General features: G+C 45.8%; 1 long non-coding RNA gene across 2 annotated transcripts in view; it reads right to left on the reverse strand.

Annotated features, from left to right (window-relative positions):
• Window positions 1-10,296, reverse strand: part of LOC117876211 — a 91,177-nt gene extending 80,881 nt beyond the window's left edge. The window contains exon 1 of one of the 2 annotated variants that reach the window (XR_004645453.1): window positions 10,130-10,296. This is a non-coding gene — a long non-coding RNA (uncharacterized LOC117876211). The remainder of the gene's footprint in view (window positions 1-10,129) is intronic. The other variant, XR_004645454.1, reaches the window with a different exon arrangement.
• Window positions 10,297-22,599: the final 12,303 nt, after the last annotated feature.

Below are 22,599 nucleotides of genomic sequence, written 5' to 3' on the forward strand. Positions count from 1 at the left end.
TGTAGTTGTTGTGACTGGGAGTAGCATGAGATGAATTCCTACTTCTTTCATCCCAGGAAACATAGCACAATGATTGGGTCAAGCCACTAATGATGACTGAATAAAGATTTGACTTCAACTTCTTTTTTTATTTGTTGTATGACATTCCACTCTGTGTTCAAATTCTCTATTCTGTCCTGATCACATTGCAGCCCCATTGCTGGTAGTGCCTCACTCCACTCAACTGTTGGTATTTTATAAGACTGGCATCCATAAAAGCTACGTGATAATGACTTACAACTCACTCACCCTTGATAGGGAACTTGATGCTAGAATTGGCAAAGCTTCTGTTACCTTTGGGAAATTTACCTCGTGTTTTGGAATAACAAGTTGCTCACTCTGAACATAAAGATGTCTGTTTATCAGGCTTGTGTCTGTACCCTCCTTTACGATTGTGAAAGTCGGGCTATGTACTCCAAACAGGAGTGGAGATTGAACAGTTTCCACCTCCGCTGTCTTAGAAAAATCCTTGGTGTTACTTAGGACTAGGGTACCAGATGTCCTGTTTTTATATGGACAGTCCCGGTTTTTGGGACTTTTTCTTATATAGGCACCTATTATCCCCCACCCCCTGTCCCATTTTTTCACAGTTTCTATCTGGTCACCCTACTTGGGACCAACGGATCACCAGTAACAAAATCCTTGAGAGAACTGGTCTATGTAGACTACACTGGACACTTGCTGGCTTCGCTGGCTAGGACACATGAAGCGCATGCCTCAAGATTATCTGCCAAAGGCTGAGCTCTATGGTCAACTTAAGAACCGCAGAGGAAGGCCAAAGCTCTGATACAGTGACAAGGTCAAGCAAGGCCTGAAGAAAAACTGGGAAAATCCTGCCCATAATCAGTCAGTTTGGAGAAGCCGGGTTCAGGCTGGTGCAGTCACTGTGGAGAGCCACCAGAGAGCCCAGGCTGAGGCCTGCAAGTGATCCAGGAAGCAGAATGTGCTTCAGTCTCCATCTGGTGAGTAGACCTGTGGCCACTGTGGAAAGGTTTGCCACTCACACATTGGGCTCTTTTCCCACACAATTGCTAAGAACTAATGACGGACCAACTTTGTTGCATCTCCTTTCATCTGTCAAGATGTTGGATGGCCACCTAATAACAGTTGCAGTAATTTGAAGACAACACCCAAGGATCACTCATGAGAAAGCCAGCAGGTTTTCCCAGGTTGTACTAACTTCAGTCCCAGAGCATCTTCAATTTTTTACAGGATGTTCAGTATTTTTGGACTCTTGTTGAAAAAAGAGTATAATGAAGATATTACATTTATGGCTTTTTAATGTCTTTTGAAGATTCTGAAGCTTATACTAGTGCTAGCTGAATACATCATAGAATCATAGAACTGGAAGGGATCCTGGGAGGTCTAGTACAGTCCCTTGCACTCCAAGCAGGACTAAGTATTATGACCATCCCTGACAGGTGTTTGTCTAACCTGCTCTTAAAGACCTCCAATGACAGAGATTCTACAACCTCCCTAGGCAATTTATTCTAGTGCTTAACTACCCTGACAGTTAGGAAGTTTTTCCTAACGTCCAACTTAAACCGTCCTTGCTGCAATTGCTTCTCCTCCGAGATTACCAAGAACAATTTTTCTCCCTCCTCCTCCTTGTAACAACCTTTTATGTACTTGAAAACTCTTGTCATGTCCCCCTTCAGTCTTCTCATCTCCAAACTAAACAAACCTTTCTTCATAGGTCATGTTTTCTCACCTTTAATCATTTTTGTTGCTCTCCTCTGGACTTTCTCCAATTTGTCCACATCTTTCCTGAAATGTGGTGTCCAAAACTGGACACAATACTCCAGTGCGGAGTAGAGAGGAAGAATTACTTTTTGTGTCTTGCTTATACTTCACCATGTCTTCCAGAGAAGTTTGCAGCTCCACAGATGCACAAGCAGCCATCTGTTTGGGGTCCAATTTACAAGCATTTACTCTTCTAAGATATGGGTTGCAGGCAATATGTCTTCTATAACCTGAATATCTAGAAATGCATCTACTGGCCTACCACTGACATCAAGATAACAACATTCACAGTGACTTAATATTTGATGCCTATTTGCATCGGTACATTCATCAGCCATGTATGCAAATTTTTTCAATGTGGTGAGAGAGTTCTTCGCTTTTTCAACTGCTGAGTTGCACCCCATGCTTCTAAACAGTCAGTTGAGTTTCTTGCAGAAAGAAAGTGAGCATTTGCTAGTCTTGTTTAGAACCAGTGTCCAACTTCAGGGTTAACCACTGACAATGCAGTGAACATTGGTCTCCAGTTTGTATTGTGTGGTATCTCTTGTTTAAATAGAAAGCATGATGCGACAGCCACGTTTGTTCGCATAAACTGTGTTGTGTCTCCAGCATTCTTAACAGCCTCATTAAGTACTTCTAAAATTGGCTTTGACAGTGACTGGCTTATAAGGCATTCTGCATGTGGATGCAGTCCAGAGGCTTGGTGTTTTGCAGCCTTTTCATGTAGTTTGTCAGCATTGGCTTTGCTGATCCATCTGGCAAATCAAGCTCCTCACTTTTACCAGTTGTAGCAGTGAGAAACTTTCCTTCTTTGTAAGCTTTTTTGCAAGAGGTGCATTAGTATCCATCTTTTCAAATTTCAATAAAAGGGACAAATTTGACCAACAAGATCAGGAACTGCCTTTAGGTTGTGGAGACAGTTTCTTCAGTAGGTAGCTGTGTTTGTGCTTTGGGTTGTTGAGATGTAGATACAACACTTGAACCTTCACATATTAAGAACCAAGAATATATCAACATGTTATGTTCTTCATCTTGGTTGGTTTGACCATGGGGGGAATTATAGGGGAGTTCAGAGGGGGTGCAGGGAAATCTCTGGAGGACTCCTTGCACATCTCACCTAAAGACTTTGGACAATCACATGGTAAATCACCCTGAAAGAGTCTGGGAGGTGAAGCACGCAAGGCCCTTGGCTCTGCACTGCCCCCGATTTACAGCTGTGCACAATCTTGCTATTAGACTAAGAACTAATGGGGTTATTTATGAAGCCACCATCAAAATGACAGGAGATGATGATGTAGGCATGACAGCACAGCATGTCTGAAATGTTATATGACATACCACTATAGCTTGTGACAGGCTATAAGGAAAAAACAAATGTGTGTGTGTGTGTCATGCTTTTGAATATCAGCAGCATGGCACAGAAATCTGCAGTTCCATATGGATTATTGTGGATTTAGGTTATGGCTATTATACGCATTACCAGATTACTTGGGAAGTGAAGTCACATCAAGCTCCCCATTGCCTTGTAGTTCAGTCTTTTAAAAATAAAAAGGTGGTTCTTGTCATTTGCCTGTGATTTGAAACAACAGCTACTAACCTGTGTCAATGCTCTTCATGACATTGAATGGAACTCTCATTATCCCATGATCGATGTGACCCTGTCAGGACTGCAAGATAATGTCATGTCTCCAGTTGTGAAACACCATCATGTACTTTAGTTTCTGGGCCTCCAATGATTGTTGAGATAGTTGTTTGTGTGCTGGATTGAGAGTCCAAATGTTGTTGATCACTGGATGATGATTGTTTCAGTTAGTGATGTGTGCTTTGTTGACATTGATAGGAGGATCTTGATGGAGAAAAAAATGTGTCAAGAGGGACCCAGGTAGTGCCTCAGTATGTGTAAAAGGACATGAATCAAGTGGTATGTAAGATTATTTACATACGTTCCTCCATGCATGAAAACTGTACAGCTAGCAAAATGCTTCATTTTGCAATAGAGCACACTTGATTTCGTACACTCCGAACTCCTATGTAAGAGTTGAGTGTGCAATGAAGACAGAAATGGGCCAAAAATGAATATTTTTGACCTAGGTGAGTAGGACTCTGTAGCTATGCACCACTTTCTGCAGGTGGAGATCTCTGAGCCAAATAAAGAGCAGAATATGGTGCAAATTAAGCAGTCCTAGTAGGGCACCACGATACACTTACTTTTGGAGTTATTTCCTTTTTTATTCACACACAGAGAGCAGACTGAAGCTCTAATGAATTTGGAAGACAAATTCCACAAAATCTTTCCTGTACTGAATGCTTTCCATGCATTTAAAGAGTGAGAATGTATGTTTAAGAGGCAGACAGACCATAATTTGCCCTAAAACTTTTTCTTGTTCCTTTCCATCTGAAAAGTTATTTATTTCCACATATATTTTTATTTTCTGTTTTTCAGGGGGGAAGGAAAATATAAGTAAGCTCTAAAACACATGTTGTTATGGAGCTCTTTCTCAACTTTACTTCTCTTTCACTGATGAGTTCATTAAACAAAATCTCAACAGAAATAAATGTTGTGATGAGATTAACAGAATGAATGCTAGAGTTCAGATACTGACCTTTTTTTAAAAACCAGTGGGCTTATTGACGTGAAGGGAGTTGTAGTTTAAACACCAAGGTCAATTATTTTGTTAAATATTATTTAAAAGTTACTGCCCTGAAACGAAAACAGAGCTATCCTTTCCCTAAACATTCAAACAAGATATTCCGCCCCCCCTCTGTAAATTGTACTTGATAACTTCTATTTGATCTTCAAATGTAAACAGTTTCTGTTTCAGATTTGTGTGACAAACTGTTTCTAAAACGAAAATGATCTTAAAAGTTTAGAGCTGCTGTTTACTTTCCCTTCTTAATCCTATGAACAGCTTTTTGTAAGAAAAGCAAGTTGATATGAGTCTGGCATTTTCTGTCTACATTAAAAACATTAATGTCAGACAGGTCTTTCCATTCATCCAGAAAGAAAACAATTGCTGTATTTTTGTGTGTCGGGTTAATAGGAAATAGTGTGGAAACTTCATTCAGATTTCTTTAAAACCAGTATGGACCATGAGTTAAGGTCCAATGGAGCTTTGTTTTTGTTTTGTTTTTTTTTAATCAGTCTAAAACCTAAGCACTATCATCGAAGGTAACAGTTGCCGGACCGAGCGTGTTTGTTTTTAAATTGCATGGACAAAACACTGAACACTATCATTCAGATTGTTGGGATCAGTGGGCGGTGAGTGATTAAAACTCAGGCACGAGTGCGAGGAGTATATGATTTATTCCTAGCTCTAATCGCGAGACTTTGAACAAGTCAGTTAGCCCCAGGTAAAATGGGGCTAATAATAGCCATCCAGCAAGGATGTGAAGAGGCATAATGCGTTGCTGTTTGTAAAGCGCTATGAAATCCTCGGATGCTGTAGAAGTGCAAATTATTATGACTAGTGGCTTATTTACTTTTATTTGAAGAAATGTCTCGTTTTTGGAACTCCGTAGACGAAGCTCGGGCTTTTCTCTGCACGCCAGGCACGTGGTGCGAAATGCCAGAAACGCTGTAGGCTATAGTGATACACAGATCATAAAATTCAGCTAAGACAAGCCTCGTTCTTCGAAAGAACCGACTGTTCCAACTCAAGCTGATTGCGTTATTTATTTGTAACTATCCGTACAACGTATGAGCAGTAAGGAGACGGGGGTCATGTCTAGAGCTTCTCGTGCTGTGAGAGGGAGCTCACAAGATGTGCAAATGCAGATCCCGGTAGGCTTGGGTGAGAAATCGCTGAAAGGGACAGAAGGCGGGAAAAGGGGAGTTCAGAAAGCCAGACCCCAGGGCTTCTGCTTCTTGCAGCCCCTCAGCTGGTGGAAATCGGTATGGCTCCCCTGGAACCCATAGCTCTGGGCCGAATTACACCACCTGAGGATTTTCCTCCTTTGGCGCCTAGAGCCATGACCTCAGTTTTTAAGTCCATTATCTGTACCCGCCCATTGTCTTTCCCTGACTGTTATCACCGAAAGGCAGCGGACTGGATTCGTCTGTCCGTTGCTACCTTCGCGCTCTGCCCTCGCAATGTCATCCATTTACATTCTTGCCCTCTCCCCCTACAGGGGGCTGGGTGTCCCCCCCCCTTGCTTTTGATATTGGTTACATTCAAAAGAATAAAATCTATTTCATCCTCATACTTCTCCCAGCCTGGTCTGGAATCAGCGAATAAGCGCAAACGCCTCCAATGGCTCGTTTGTGGTCTTTCTAACTGCGCTAAGTGTAACAAATAAATCCGCCGCTTAGACCTGGAGAGATTCCTAAGGCGGGGGTGGGTGGGAGAGAGCTCCCCTTAGCTACCGGACAGAACGCTACGTTTCTAACCTTCCCTCTTGTCTATTTCAGCCTTGCTATTTTCCCTTTATTATTCCCTCGACTCTTAGTTTACCCATTTCCAGCCCCCGAGCAGCAAAGAGAGCGCAGATCTGCTCCTTTCATTCACATCTCTTTGGGTTCTTTGGGGCTGAAGATCTGGATTGACCAAAACAATCTGTTTTAAACCGCTGCTTGTGTTTCCCTCCCGCCAGGGTCAAGGCATCGTTCTTTCTGGACTCAGATTTATTTTTCGTTTCTTTTCTTCTTCTTCTCTTCTCCTCTCCCCTCCCCTCCCCCCCTTCGTTCTTTTTGTCCAACTGGGATTTTTCACACACTGTCCTCCTTTCGCATAGTCTATTGATCTCAACGTTTATTAAAAACCAGCCTCTGTAACGTGCTGTCATCCGGGCACAGGAAGAAGAAGAAAGTACACTGGGTAGGTGAGGACAGGGGTCACTCAGATGTTATGAGGCATAGTGCATTCTTGTCTGTAAAGTGCTTTGAAATCCTCAGATGTGGGAGACGTCTAAATTATTTTTATTTCATTAGGGGAAAAAAGATTTTTTTTAATTCATTACCCAAAGTTGGGGGCAGGGACGAGAAGGGACGAAAATAAGCAAGTCTGTACGAGTCACTACTAAAATACAACGAACAAGCAGCCTTCGATTTAAGGGATCTTTCTGCTTTCACCAGGGAAGAGCAAGTTGTTCAATATCCTTGTGTCCTGTGCTCCGCTCGAGAGCCTCCAGGAAAAGTTCTCCACAAGTGACCAATGTATAGGCTTGGGAAGCGCAATGAACACAAACCCCATTGTGCCTAAGGAGGAAGCGAGCCCCCTGCTGCTCCTTCGACCTGTCCCCATTTAGTCCAATTGTAAGGAATTCGGCAGGACAATGGGAGTTCGAATATGCAGGCACAGCTGGTAGGGGCAGGAAAAATGATCGACGAAAATTCATTGGACACCCATCACCCACCGAGCCCTTTGCATTAATCAGATGCTAGCAAGCCAAAGCAGCCCTCTTCCCTCACATTCCTTGAGACAGGTCAATAAACCCAAAACACCCCCCCGCAGTTCACGCAAATCCTTTATCGAAAGGTTAGGTGGAACCCCATTTTTTGTATAGACACCCCCCCCCCACACACACACACTTGATCACAATTTTCCAATTTTGATATTTGCTGAGTCAAAACGGACGCTGGCAAAGTTACAGTGAAAAATAAAAACAAATCAGCCTGCTAGCCACAAAGATCAGTTTTGCTGAAATTGGTAGTGGGAGGGGGGCCACGCAAAGCGTCTGAGTTAAGTATCATCCCCTAATGTAGATTTAACAAATGATATTAACAAACCGCAGAATCAACAAGGAGCGAAATAGACCCACACCTTACACTGTAAGTGATTACGGGTTTAGATCCGCTAAAAGTGTTCTCCTTCCAGGCGGCGTGTTATTGTATTTTTATTCTTACGCATAAATGATTAACAATGAGCGTTTACAAGGGCACAACCAAAAAACAGCTTAAATTGATCCGAAGCACACACCCGGTGCGGGAATTGGCAACACACAGCCCAGGAACTCGGCGGATCATACGAATGGTCATTTCGAGCAAGGAAGGAAACATTCTGATCTGGGATCGTGACCAAATAATAACGTGTTACATAAAGCCAAGGGCGGTTCTTATCAGCCAACCCGACCTGAGGATGAACAACCCGCAGGAACCGATCCAAAAACAATCCTGTTAAAGGAGCAACTGTGAAATGCCAACGCTCTCTCTCCCATCGCGCCCTCCTCCCCACTAGATCAACATCGCCCGTCTGTAACTAGGGCTTTTAACCAGCAACCGAGTGTGTGTGTGGGGAACAAATCCTCCCTTAACAAGATTTATCAAGAAACATTTAACTGGGCTTTAATCATATTAGCAAGAGCCCAATTAGGGCTGCGAGAGAAGCGAGAGGAAGAGAGGCGGTGTGGGGAGGGAAGGGACTGGAGGAGGAGGAGCCGTAGATGGTGTCATCTGAGGACAAGCTCCTTTCACCAGGGGCTGCGCATCCTCGAGCGAGGGAGGGCGCGATCAGCAAACGCTTTCGTACCGTGCCATTTCCTTTCCCTGCAGGGGGCGGGGGCGTGTGTGCAGGACTATTAAGGCCCCGCCGATAGCTTTTAAATTATGGTTCTGAAGCTATTGTGTTGTCTCTCTCAGGAATAAAACAAGAGCAGGGAAAGGAGAGAAGGAATCAAGGCAGCTTCAAGAGACTGGGAAGGGGGGCAACTAATGTGCCATAGATAGGTGGTACGGTCAGATAGTTACACAGGTGCTGGAACTAGGGGTGCGGGGTGCTCCAGAACCCCCTGGCTTGAAGTGGTTTCTAGCCTATACAGGGTTTACAGTTCGGTCCAATGGCTCTCAGCACCCCCACACAATACAAATTGTTCTAGTACTCCTGGCTAATATCAACGCGCAAGCACTCGTGTAAAGACCTACCAAGTCTCACTCCTGGCAAGGAGATCATCCCCCGGCCCTCATTTAAGGAATAATTGTAAAGGCGCTTCCCTTGATTCCCCCAAGCTTGCTGTGCCTCCCAATGAGTCATCCCCCCGCCCCCAGGTTTGCTTTCAGGACTCCGTCTCCCCAACCCCCACGTTCATTGTCACACGCTTGAACAGTCGCTCTTTTCTTTTCTTCCCTCCCGCCCCTCTAAAGCGGATGAAACACGGTTCCAGCCGTTCCCAAGGGGAGCTTTGGCCTCCTGCTGCGTTTAATTCGAGTTGGAGGTGTTCGAATTCGGGCGGCTCCGCGCCCTCTGCGCCCCCCCCGGAATCAATGGGGAAGAACAGTTTTTTGGAAGACATTAAGGGGGCGGAGGGGAAGTTTCCATTGGGGCAGAAGGGGGCACTTGACTAGGGGTTAAATTTCTGGTTTCAGGCCCTGGAAGGTTAAGCCTCCGCTCAGTGCACGATCCCAGGGGAGCAGGGGGCATTTCGAGTGTTTCTTTCGTTTACTGGCTCGGTAGGACCTCGCCTGTTTCATCTGCCAGGAAAACGGTGGCAGGCGAAACGAACGAAATCAGTAAAGGGAGGCGATGAAATGCGCCCCCCGCCTCGGATCCTGAACCTGTTCGGGCCACCCGAGAAATGTTTGGTCGGGGGATGGGGTTGGACAGTGACCAGGGCGCAAAGCAAAAAATCGTCCTGAGTTAAAAGGGGAAGGGACTTGACCACCTGAGGGGAGAGCCGTGCCCCGGTGCCAGCCTAGGAGTAAGGAGCTAGGACAGCTAACTAGCCGGGACCTCTGGGCGCACTGATTTTGCGACGCGCCTCGCTGCCGCCCTTTCATTTGCTTCCAGGTTTTAGGTGATAAGCTCCTTAGATAACAAGACACCTTTTGCCCAAGCGGCTCCGGCTCTTTGCTGACGCACACTGTACAAAGGGTTATTGGTTTTAAAGGGGCGGAGGGCAGGGTTTAAACAGGGGCTTCCGGGTTATCATTCATTATTATTTTATTCAGATGAATTATTTATTTCCCCCCCGCATGCAAAATATTGAGGATTTGTCTCTCTGCCCCTCCCCCCCGTATCTACCCGCTACCTTTCAATATAAACAGGCAGTTTTTGGCGAGCAATGGTCAACTTTGCGGAGCGGAGAGGGCTCCAGGGGGGCTGAGGTTAAACTGACTTGCCAAGGAGTCTCTGCCAGCCGTCAACACCCATCTCTCTGCTGCTACAGCCCAGTACAAACAAGCCCTGCTGGACGCTACCCTCCCGGCTTCCAGATGTTGCAGGCCCGCAACATCTGGAAGCCGGTCCGCCGGGCGCTCCGCGGCAGCGGGGCATTCTGCAAGGAAAGATACCCCCACCACCCCGGCACAGCGCTCTCCCCACGCCGCTGCTCCCTCCTCTCCTGCGGCTGCCGCCGGCAGCTTCCTCCTTGTTTCTGTCTTGGCGGCAACCTGTGTCTGTTTCCCTTTGAATCTTACCTTGCCAGTGTGTCTGCGGAGCGTATCTAGGGCCCCCCGCCTAACTCTACGTGGCCAGGGGCATCTCTAAGAACTCTACAGAAGGGGTGTTAGCTGCCTCCGGCACTCGGAGCCCCAGCCTTGCGCGCGCTCCGCCGGCTGCTGGCAGCCGAGCCGGGTTCATCTGAGGACAGCGGCGGCTCCAAGCCTGCGCTCTAGTCTGCCTGCCAATGTCTCCGGCATACTGATGTTGCCGAGGCGGCCTCGGCCGGGAGGTGACTCTCAATGGGCCACAGCAGCCGCCGATTAGCGGAGCAGCATGTCAACCGAGAGGGAGGCACGTCTTGGCCGCGCCGCGCCGCTCTCCTTCCCCATAACCTTGTTCTGCTCCGCTGCGGGATGGAGGCCGGAGACACACGGGACCACCCCCAGCCTGGCCCCTCCGACCCCCAGCATTTACACCCGTGCATCCCCCTTTACAACAGCGCAGGGGGCATTGACTCGGCAAACCTGCCCCGGAAACGCACCTGCTCTCCCCTGCTTTTGCCGCCTAACGTAAGAGCAATTTGCTTCCCCTCGGGGACTCTGGAAACCAAAGGCCGGCTGGTGTGACTGCGAGTCAGTGCTTTCCAGAGCCAGTCTGCTCCTTTCGGAAGTAATGAGGAGTTTTGGTTTCTTCCCCCTGCCAGCCTGCCCGGCCAGCTCCCCCTGGGATCTGAAAGTCAAGCTCGGTTCTTTCTGGATTCTGCACCATCACTTAGCCATGATGGCGGTTGAAGATGGGTGAGCCCACGCAGAATCCGCCTCACTCCCCCAGGGCTGTGCTGGCCCTGCAGTGCTGAACAAGTGAAAAAGAGTGAGCTTTACTTTTTAAATAGATGATTGCCCAGAGTGGCTATTTGGTGAGGGATGGCAAAAGCAAGGTGCGGCTTTCACGAATGGGCAGTATGTGTACTGGCCCTGCAGGGTTTGGGGTGGATGACTGCCTCCTTATGGGGCCTAGTGAGCACAGAGGGGATTTAGCTGGGCACACCAGAGCTTGACTGGAAGCATGGATGCCCCTTGACAGAAAAGAGAATTTCTCTATGTAGGGCACAAGCAGAGCTGGAACTGTGCCTCGGTACTGAGTACAATGTGCATAGCTATCTCTGTATATGCATCTTTAATTCATACTTTACTGTGGTGTTTAGGTGCAATATGCAAAATAAAGAGTCACATTTATATTTGGGTCCAAATATGAACCATTCTGCATTCTAAGCTGCCTTCTGAATTGATATTATTCTTTGTGGTTGTCTTTCAGGGAGGGTAGGGGGCGGAAATCTTGCCAGGCTGTTGTGCTGGTCTCTGTAGCTGCAGGAAAGACCTTAGTGCAGGGGTGGGCAAACTACGGCCCGGGGGGCGCATCTGGCCTTTCGGACATTTTAATCTGGCCCTCGAGCTTCTACTGGGGAGCGAGGTTGGGGCCTTGCTCCGCACGGCTCCTGGAAGCAGTGGCACGTCCCCGCTATGGCTCCTATGCGTAGAGGCAGCCAGGGGGTGCCACACACTGTCCCTGGCCCAAGCACTGCCCCCGCAGCTCCCATTGGCCAGCAGACAGGGCCATTGGGAACTGCAGTGGCGGCACCTGTGGACGGGGCAGCGCGCAGATCCGCCTGGTTGCGCCTCCACATAGGAGCCAGAGGGGGGACATGCTGCCTCTTCCAGGAGCTGCTTGAAGTTAGCGCCGCCTGGAGCCTGCCTCCCTGACCGTCTCCTATGCCCCAACCCCTTGCCCCAGCCTCTCCCAGCCTCCGAACCCCTCAGTCCCACCCGCCTGCACCCCAGAACCCACACCCCCAGTGGAGCCCTCATCCCTCCCTCCCGCACCCCAGCCTGGAGCCCCCTCCCGCACCCTGAACTCCTCATTTCTGGCCCCACCCCCGAGCCCACACCCCCAGCCAGAGCCCTCACCCCCTCCCGCACTCCAACTCCCAATTTCATGAGCATTCATGGCCCACCATACAATTTCCATACCCAGATGTGGCCATCAGGCCAAAAAGTTTGCCCACCTCTGCCTTAGTGGGATGAGTTTTGTACCAGCCAGGCCTGGCAAATTGCAAGACTCTGGCTCTTACTGACCTCTAGTGTCAGTGTATTCTACAATTCAGGGCCCTCCACTGAGAATGCTCTGTGCTTGACCCTGTACAGTTTCACCCTTGGGATCATCAGTTCCAGCTGAGCTACTATCGTGGAGTTCAGAGGAAGAGGTGGCGATTGAGGTAGCTTGGCCCTTGTTTCCTTATTTTTTATTATTTCTCTATTGAACAGGACTTTTGCAAAGGCTCTGGAATCAGACATGGTGCCAGTGGAATATATAGAGCATAAGTGTGATGAACTTCTGATGGTCAGTCATGGTTACCAAAATGTCTGTTAACTATTTGTGGTTTCCATGGAGTCTTTGTGGCAAGGCTCAGATAGAGCCTGGTGCAAAAACCTTCATGTCGAGCATTCACACATTTTCCTGCTTCTGTTCAAACAAATTCTAACCCAAGTCTTTGTGTTGCTCTCTTTTTAGACATTTATACTACGTAATGTGATCACTGCAATGCTTTTAAGAAACATGCTATGTCAATTGCAGAATGTATTAGCTGTGCAAATGGTGGACACTTGGTAAAGGACACTTGGCCATTTTGATTGTTGTGTGTATAATTCAAAAGCAATTGCACCCTAATATGTAGATATCATTAAATACATTTTAATTTTGAATTCAAAGCCAATTTTAATTATACAAGCTAAAAACAATTTTTAAATAGACATTTCTTTTTAAACTCATAGGACTGAGTCCTGTGTTCCTTGCATATGCACAGGAAGTTCTGAGTGTGCAGGGAATGCAGGATCAGGCGTGAATTTTTAAAACAGCCAAAGCTATTTGTCTCAAATGTGCTAAAAAAACCCCAAACCCCTGTACCCTGGGGCTGGAATCATGTCATCAGTGTTTCAGCATTAAGTTAATTTTTATGTGCTCAGTGTAACCCTTTGCGAAAAAAGAGCAGAAGAGGCTGTTATAATAGAAATGCTGATAATGCTAACCATAATGGTGTGAACTCACGACTATAATAAGACCTTCACCTCAGCTAGCAGCCTAATTCCAAAGAGCTGATGTTATCCACTAATGTAATCAGTTTGTTGGCTGTAACATAGGAAACTGGGAATTGGTCTATTTTATTGCTATTTTTGGCATAAAGATTTCTTTAAAAAACAACAACAGTAAGATGCTAGGATTCAGGCAATTAGATTTACCTTTATTGTTTTAAATAATAACCCCCCATTCTTTTCTTCATTTACAAATGTATAGTTTCCACTTCAGTGCAGATTGACAAAAGCATATTTTAGAAAGGGACAACAAGTGCTTTTCAAGGGCTAAAACATGCTTTCAGACTAGTGACCAGTATTAAGGAAAGACCCAATTATGGAAAATGGTTGAAGGTTTACGGGGGGCGTCTCAAAGCACAAATGTTCATTTTAGAAAATAGAAGTTTCCTCCGGGGAAGTTGATGAATGAGTTCTGAGTGATTTGCAGATGCATCCTAAGGGGGGATGGGAAGAAGAAAAGAAATGACAGATGCCCTGTTAATAATTTAGAATTATGTTTCAACAGCTAATGAAATTGCATCAGATATGTGAAAAATTGGAAATGACTGCTTATGCATTTGAGCTGGTAAATTCAACATTTGTCATTCATACCTCTTTCTTTGGATACATTTTTTTTTTAGGGAAGCTGCATTCAGTGACTCTTGGAGGTAACTCCATTCTAGATCTTAATACAAAGCACGTCCAATTAACTTTTATGCAGTATCAGATGAAACCCTCCTGGGTGAAATCCTAGCCCCCCCTGAAGTCAATGGGAGTTTGTCATTGATTGTTGTGGGGGGCAGGATTTCACCCAGTGTGAATAGCAGTATTGTATTGTCATAGAAAATTAAAAGGATAGAAGCAGGCTGAGTAGCCCATCAAGTCTATTTGTGGAACTCTGATTGACTTTAATGGAATTCCTCACACTTTGGGCCTGATTCAAAACCCATGGGAGTCAGGGTCATGGATGGCTTGTTGGACCAAGTCCTTTATCTCCCCACCTTGCCATTACTAAAGATATTAGTTAAAGTATATGAAGGCAGTTAAAGTGTAGAAAAGAATGAATGTAACCAAATAGTAATTGTCTCTCTAGTTCCTCACTTTGTAAATAACAAAGAGAGCAACAAAAATACCTTGACGTACAGCAGAAGAAAATGTGCAAATTCTTGAAAAATCTATCAACAAATCCTGAAAATACCCTAATGGCTTTTATTTGGATTTGTTTGAAATTTCTTGAAAATCATGCCTTCTGAATTATACACGAATACTGTTCTACTTACAAGTGAGTCACATGCTTGTCTAGGACTCTTGAAAAGTAGGCTAAAGCCACTACAGTGACTACCTTGTTCATCTGATTAGCTTAAGGCAACATTAACCCTCTTCTTAGACTTGTCACCTAAGCATAGTCTTAATGCAGATATTACAACCATTTGTGAATGTATGCACACTGAGCTGGGGAAAGTCTCAGGGAGTGCAGTTGCTTGCTATCAGACTTAAATACAGAAATGTCTCAGAAGATCTGCATTATATAGCTGTTGGTCCTGCATATTGCCAAGCTGACTGGCAAAGGGGTTTTAAGGCATGTAAACAATTCCAGAGTTGTTCTTAATCACATAATTGAAGAAATAAGACAAAGACGATGTAATGAAAGCTGCAATGTTTTGTTTGTGTAAGGTAAAAAATGAGTGATTATTGAGCTGGGGTAGGGAGACAAGGAAATGCTGGGTAAAAATAATTTCTAAGCGGTATTCCCAAGTGGGCATTTTCTTCCTCTTTTATTATCTTGTCTGTAGCACACAGGGAAATTTACAAGATTTACAAGATATTTATTATTTATGATTTATATTGTGAAGACCCAAATAGGGCCTTATTGTGCTTTGTGCTGCACAAACATGTAGGAAGACACAGTCCCTGCCCCAAAGGGGGCAAAGGGTGTGTGTGTATGAGGAGGGGAAAGGGGATCTATACATCAGTGACGTGATCAGGGTGATGGTAGACATGCTAATTGTTAGCTCTTCTTTTTTAATCAATGTTCATTTATTTGGTTTCTGTAAATGTTTGTTTTTATGATGGTAGCTAGAGTAGGACCAGGGGAAGTGCGTGTATGTGTGTATGTTTGTTTAAAAAAAAAGGGAGCAAGGGGAAGGTGTATTGAGAAGGTTGGGGAGGAAGGGTTGTTTGGAGAGCAGAGAGGGAATACTGTATGGAAGGCAGGGAGAGTGAGCTGCCATCAGAATGGCTGTGATTGGAAACAGGTTTCAGAGTGGTAGCTGTGTTAGTCTGTATCAGCAAAAATAACGAGGAGTCCTTGTGGCATCTTAGAGACTAAAACATTTATTTGGGCATAAGCTTTCGTGGGCTAAAACCCACTTCATCAGATGATTGGAAAAAGGGGCAGGAGGAGTTTGTGGTGAAAGATAATCAGCAGACAGAAAATAATGTCCTGGGGTCTTGTCTCAGTTGAACTATATCTTCTTTCGTATGCCCAGCATTTCTCACTTCAGATGCAATTTGGCCAAACGATAAATGATGAAAAGTAGTAAGGGGACAGTGAAAAGTAAGATTAAGAGAGAAATGTATTTCATTTATTAATTTGAAAAAAATATGCTCCTCCCACATGCTGGGGAGTGTACATTTATTATAAGGAATCCTGGATAAAAAACTAAACGGGAGTTAAGTTTGCAAGGAAATAATAGTAACTTGGGGATGAGAAAGAAAAACAATATCCCCTACAAAAGGAACCCCACAAACAAACACTGCACACAAACATTGTAATTGTATTGTTAAAATTGCATTAGAACATGAGGAAATTCACAGTTCAGGTTATTGCTAAAAGAAACCCAAACATTTGTAAGTATATGTAGATTTAAAGCTCCCGAACAACCTTAATTCTGCCCCAATAATGACATCACCCTCCAATTTTCCTTCTTTGTTCTTGGGGCTGATCCTGAAAACCCCTTATGCCATGTGGCCCAGATTGTGACTCATGATATAAGGAGATATTCAGTGTGAGTGAGGGTATTGGAAATTAACCCTGTGCTACATTTGGCTCCAGGATTTCTCTGCGGGATAAGAAATTCACCAACTAAATTGTCTGTACCTCTGCTTCCAGTGCTTTCCCTTTCTCTATGGATTCTCTGATCCTGCAGGACTTCTACAACCCTTCAGAATGGTAGCAAATTACTATGGTTATTATTTGTATTATTATTCGTATTCGAGGATCCAACCAAGATCAGGGCCCCATAGCACTAGGTGTTGCATCAACATATAGTGAGTGATATTCCTTGCCACAAAGAAATTACAGTCCAAATAAGCAAGCCAGACAAAGGATTGGAAGAGGCACACAGAGGTGAAATGATTTATTCAACATCACACAGCAGCTTAATATCAGAACCAGAAACAGAACCTAAGTTTCCGGCATCCTAGTCTAATATCTTTTAACTGGATCATATTGAATTTTGTGAATGGGCTGTAAGGATTAAGAGTACTAAATAATTTGCTTCTGGAAATACCGTCTGTATTAAAACTGCCTGATTCCTATGTCCCTGATGCATTGTATCTGTGCAGAGTTCAGAAAATCTACCCCTGCTGCGAACATGTGGCAAAAACCATAAGACACTGGGGATATATGTTGACTACAATTAATATCTGATAAAATAGAAAATAAACATTTTCACACCTTCCCTTTCCCAATTCTTAGACAAAATTCTATGCGTGAGACTAGCAGCTGAAAGTCCACTGGAAATGGGATTATGGGAGTTCAAGAATTCCCTTGTCCTGCCCTGCCATGGGCTTGCCGTCATTGCAGCCCAAAGAGTGGGAGCAGCTGGCCTAGGAAGGGAAGTGTCCAGGGAACGTGCTGATTCAGTGCATCCCTGGACAGCCTGTGCTGCTAGGGCTCTTGTAGAGCCATGACCTGACAGCTGTTTTATGGGAGAGCAGCGCTGCAAGCACTACCTGCCTTTCCCTGGGGGTGAATCGCTCCTGGAGTGCAATGGCACCGGGGAGATAGCTTTTGAAATCCCTCTTCCACCAGCAGGGATGAATGGAGCGTCTGGTATTAAGAACAGGAAAGCACTTTTTCATCAACATACTTTTTCGGGCTGATCCTCAAATAGATCGTTGTACCAGTCAGGAGTGGGAAACCTCCCCAGCATATCCCAGTGTTGTGCAACTCACTGGGTTCAACTTTTCACCTCAGTGTATGAGAGTTTTCCAGTGCAAGTAGCAGCTTTATTGTTTACTTAATAAGCAGAGATCATTCCTCTTGGCACAACCTGCTGACAGACATTTGGGGAGGGGTGTGATTAAATCATTTAATTCATACCTGCAGGACAAAATGTACCCTGTCACCAGTTTTGTATCAAGGTTCCGTTTGCCAACAGTTTATATAAATAATTAATAGCCGTTGTACGCTTGTTACTAACAAGTGGTATGTGTTATAGGTGGTTAGATCAACACATCAGTAGTAGGTGTCCTAGATGGCTATAAGTTATGTTAAAAATCAACCTGTTGCCCTGTGGGACTCAGTAACAATCTATAAAAAATGATTAACTATTTATTAAAATGACCTTTGACTAGCCCTTTATATACTGTTTCTAAATGGCGCCTGAATATAAAGCCTGACCATGTAGTCTTTGTGTCAGACATGCTAATTTCACAGCATCAAAGAGGATTTTCAGAAGGGAATTTTATAATCAACCTAAGCTCATCTAAAGTACCTTAAAAATAGCTAACCCAAAGACTGCATGGAGAGAGCATACAATGTGCCCAGATGTGTGTTGTGTAGAAGCTAAGGAGCAATACTAATTTGCAAGCACTTTAAAATGCACTTGCAGCAGTGGTTCTTTAACTAGTAACTGAGAAACCTGCTCCTGTTGGGCCTCTTATAGAATCACAGAATATCAGGGTTGGAAGGGTCCTCAGGAGGTCATCTAGTCCAACCCCCTGCTCAAAGCAGGACCAATTCCCAACTAAATTGTCCCAGCCAGGGCTTTGTCAAACCGGGCCTTAAAAACCTCCAAGGAAGGAGACTCCACCACCTCCCTAGGTAACGCATTCCAGTGCTTCACCACCCTCCTAGTGAAATAGTGTTTCCTAATATCCAACCTAAACCTCCCTCACTGCAACTTGAGACCATTGCTCCTTGTTCTGTCATCTGCCACCACTGAGAACAACCGAGCTCCATCCTCTTTGGAACCCCCCTTCAGGTAGTTGAAGGCTGCTATCAAATCCCCCCTCATTCTTCTCTTCTGGAGACTAAACAATCCCAGTTCCCTCAGCCTCTCCTCATAAGTCATGTGCTCCAGACCCCTAATCATTTTTGTTGCCCTCCGCTGGACTCTTTCCAATTTTTCCACATCCTTCTTGTAGTGTGGGGCCCAAAACTGGACACAGTATTCCAGATGAGACCTCACCAATGTTGAATAAAGGGGAACGATCACGTTCCTCGATCTGCTGGCAATGCCCCTACTTATACAGCCCAAAATGCCGTTAGCCTTCTTGGCAACAAGAGCACACTGTTGACTCATATCCAGCTTCTCGTCTACTGTGACCCCTAGGTCCTTTTCTGCAGAACTGCTACCTAGCCATTCAGTCCCTAGTCTGTAGCAGTGCATGGGATTCTTCCGTTCTAAGTGCAGGACTCTGCACTTGTCCTTCTTGAACCTCATCAGGTTTTTTTTGGCCCAATCCTCTAATTTGTCTGGGTCCCTCTGTATCCGATCCTTACCCTCTAGTGTATCTACCACACCTCCTAGTTTAGTGTCATCTGCAAACTTGCTGAGAGTGCAGTCCACACCATCCTCCAGATCATTAATAAAGATATTAAACAAAACCGGCCCCAGGACCGACCCTTGGGGCACTCCGCTTGAAACCGGCTGCCAACTAGACATGGAGCCATTGATCACTACCCGTTGAGTCCGACGATCTAGCCAGCTTTCTATCCACCTTACAGTCCATTCATCCAGCCCATACTTCTTTAACTTGGCGGCAAGAATACTGTGCGAGACCGTATCAAAAGCTTTGCTAACGTCAAGGAATAACACATCCACTGCTTTCCCCTCATTCACAGAGCCAGTTATCTCATCATAGAAGGCAATTAGGTTAGTCAGGCACGACTTGCCCTTGGTGAATCCATGCTGACTGTTTCTGATCACTTTCCTCTCCTCTAAGTGTTTCATAATTGATTCCTTGAGGACCTGCTCCATGATTTTTCCAGGGACTGAGGTGAGGCTGACTGGCCTGTAGTTCCCCGGATCCTCCTTCTTCCCTTTTTTAAAGATGGGCACTACATTAGCCTTTTTCCAGTCATCTGGGACCTCCCCCGATCGCCATGAGTTTTCAAAAATAATGGCTAATGGCTCTGCAATCTCATCCACCAACTCCTTTAGCACCCTCGGACTTGTGCACGTCCAGTTTTTCTAAATAGTCTCGAACCACTTCTTTCTCCACAGAGGGCTGGTCACCTTCTCCCCATATTGTGCTGCCCAGTGCTGCAGTCTGGGAGCTGACCTTGTTCGTGAAGACAGAGGCAAAAAAAGCATTGAGTACATTAGCTTTTTCCACATCCTCTGTTACTAGGTTTCCTCCCTCATTCAGTAAGGGGTCCACACTTTCCTTGACTTTCTTCTTGTTACTAACATACCTGAAGAAACCCTTCTTGTTACTCTTAACATCCCTTGCTAGCTGCAACTCCAAGTGTGATTTGGCCTTCCTGATTTCACTCCTGCACGCCTGAGCAATATTTTTATACTCCTCCCTGGTCATTTGTCCAATCTTTCACTTCTTATAAGCTTCTTTTTTGCGTTTAAGATCAGCAAGGATTTCACCGTTTAGCCAAGCTGGTCGCCTGCCATTACTATTCTTTCTACACATCGGGATGGTTTGTTCCTGCAACCACAATAAGGATTCTTTAAAATACAGCCAGCTCTCCTGGACCCCTTTGCCCTTCATGTTATTCTCCCAGGGGATCCTGCCCATCTGTTCCCTGAGGGAGTCAAAGTCTGCTTTTCTGAAGTCCAGGGTCCGTATTCTGCTGCTCTCCTTTCTTCCTTGTGTCAGGATCCTGAACTTGACCATCTCATGGTCACTGCTTCCCAGGTTCCCATCCACTTTTGCTTCCCCTACTAATTCTTCCCTGTTTGTGAGCAGCAGGTCAAGAAAAGCTCTGCCCCTAGTTGGTTCCTCCACCACTTGCACCTGGAAATTGTCCCTTACACTTTCCAAAAACTTCCTGGATTGTCTGTGCACCGCTGTATTGCTCTCCCAGCAGATATAAGGGTGATTAAAGTCTCCCATGAGAACCAGGACCTGCGATCTAGCAACTTCTGCTAGTTGCCAGAAGAAAGCCTCATCCACCTCATCCCCCTGGTCTGGTGGTCTATAGCAGACTCCAACCACGACATCACCCTTGTTGCTCACACTTCTCAACTTTATCCAGAGACTCTCAGGTTTTTCTGCAGTTTCATACCGGAGCTCTGAGCAGTCATACTCCTCTCTTACATACAACGCAACTCCCCGACCTTTTCTGCCCTGCCTGTCCTTCCTGAACAGTTTATATCCATCCATGACAGTACTCCAGTCATGTGAATTATCCCACCAAGTCTGTTATTCCAATCACATCATACTTCCCTGTCTGTGCCAGGACTTCCAGTTCTCCCTGCTTGTTTCCCAGGCTTCTTGCATTTGTGTATAGGCACTTAAGATAACTCATCAATCGTCCCTCTTTCTCAGTATGAGACAGGAGTCCTCCCCTCTTGCGCTCTCCTGCTTGTGCTTCCTCCCAGGATCCCATTTCCCCACTTACCTCAGGGCTTTGGTCTCCTTCCCCCCAGTGAACCTAGTTTAAAGCCCTCCTCACTAGGTTAGCCAGCCTGCTGGCGAAGATGCTCTTTCCCCTCTTCGTTAGGTGGAGCCTGTCTCTGCCTAGCACTCCTCCTTCTTGGAACACCACCCCATGGTCGAAGAATCCAAAGCCTTCTCTCCGACACCACCTGCGTAGCCATTCGTTGACTTCCACGATTCGACGGTCTCTACCCAGGCCTTTTCCTTGCACAGGGAGGATGGACGAGAACACCACTTGCGCCTCAAACTCCTTTATCCTTCTTCCCAGAACCACGTAGTCTGCAGTGATCCACTCAAGGTCATTCTTGGCAGTATCATTGGTGCCCATGTGGAGAAGCAGGAAGGGATAGCGATCCGAGGGCTTGATGAGTCTTGGCAGTCTCTCCGTCACATCGTGTATCCTAGCTCCTGGCAAGCAGCAGACCTCTCGGTTTTCCCGGTCGGGGCGACAGATAGATGACTCAGTCCCCCTGAGGAGGGAGTCCCCGACCACCACCACCCTCCTCCTCCTCTTGGGAGTGGTGGTTGTGGAACCCCCATCCCTAGGACAGTGCATCTTTTGCCTTCCAATCGGTGGAGTCTCCTTCTGCTCTCTTCCCTCAGATGGGTCATCTAGTCCACTCTCCACATTAGTACCTGTAGAGAGAACATGGAAACGATTGCTCACCTGTATCTCCATTGCTGGTGCATGGACGCTCCTCTTTCTCCTTCTGGAGGTCACATGCTGCCAAACCTCTTCACAATCCTTCTGTCCCTGCTGCGCCTGCTCTGAATCTTCAGAACATCGTGGCCATAGAAGCATCTCCTGACGTCTGTCCAGGAAATCTTCATTTTCCCTTATGCAATGCAGAGTCGATACTCGTTTCTCCAGCCCTCGAACCTTCTCTTCCAATATGGAGACCAGCTTGCACTTTGTACAGACAAAGTTGCTTCTGTCCTGTGGAAGAAAGACAAACATGGCACAACCTGTGCAGGTTACAACAGCTGATCGCTCACCTTCCATATCACCATCTTCTTAAGAGCTTCCTCAACTGTTGCAGGAACTACTCAGAGAAACCTGCAGATGAAACCCTCAGTGAGCTCTCCCCAGGCAAACTCCCTCTGTTAGCCTCTGCTGTTCACCGCTCAGCTGGTTCGCTGCTGACTGCCCTTATATACCAGTCAGGCCCACTCAAGGCCCACCTGGAACAAAGCACTCCCAATTCACACTTTTCAAACAAACAAGCAATCAAGCAAGCACACGGTCAAACTGACCAACTGTCCCAGCAGCAGACACTCAGATACTCACCAACATAGCCCCCCTAATGCAGCACTTAGTGTACCTCCTCTTGGACAGCTCCCAGGCAAACTCCCTCTGTTAGCCTCTGCTGTTCGCTGCTCTTCCCCTCAGCTCCCCTATCTCCCACTGCTTGGCTCCCAGCATGTTTAATTATGTGGTCCACCTGAAAGGGCTCTGCAGTGACTATAGTTTGAAAACCATTGACTTCTAGTAGATAAAGTTGTAATAGATGGTAACCTAAAAGAGGATAGACAGT

Source organism: Trachemys scripta, chromosome 4 (assembly GCF_013100865.1).
Source record: "Trachemys scripta elegans isolate TJP31775 chromosome 4, CAS_Tse_1.0, whole genome shotgun sequence".
Classification (NCBI taxonomy): Eukaryota; Metazoa; Chordata; order Testudines; family Emydidae; genus Trachemys; species Trachemys scripta.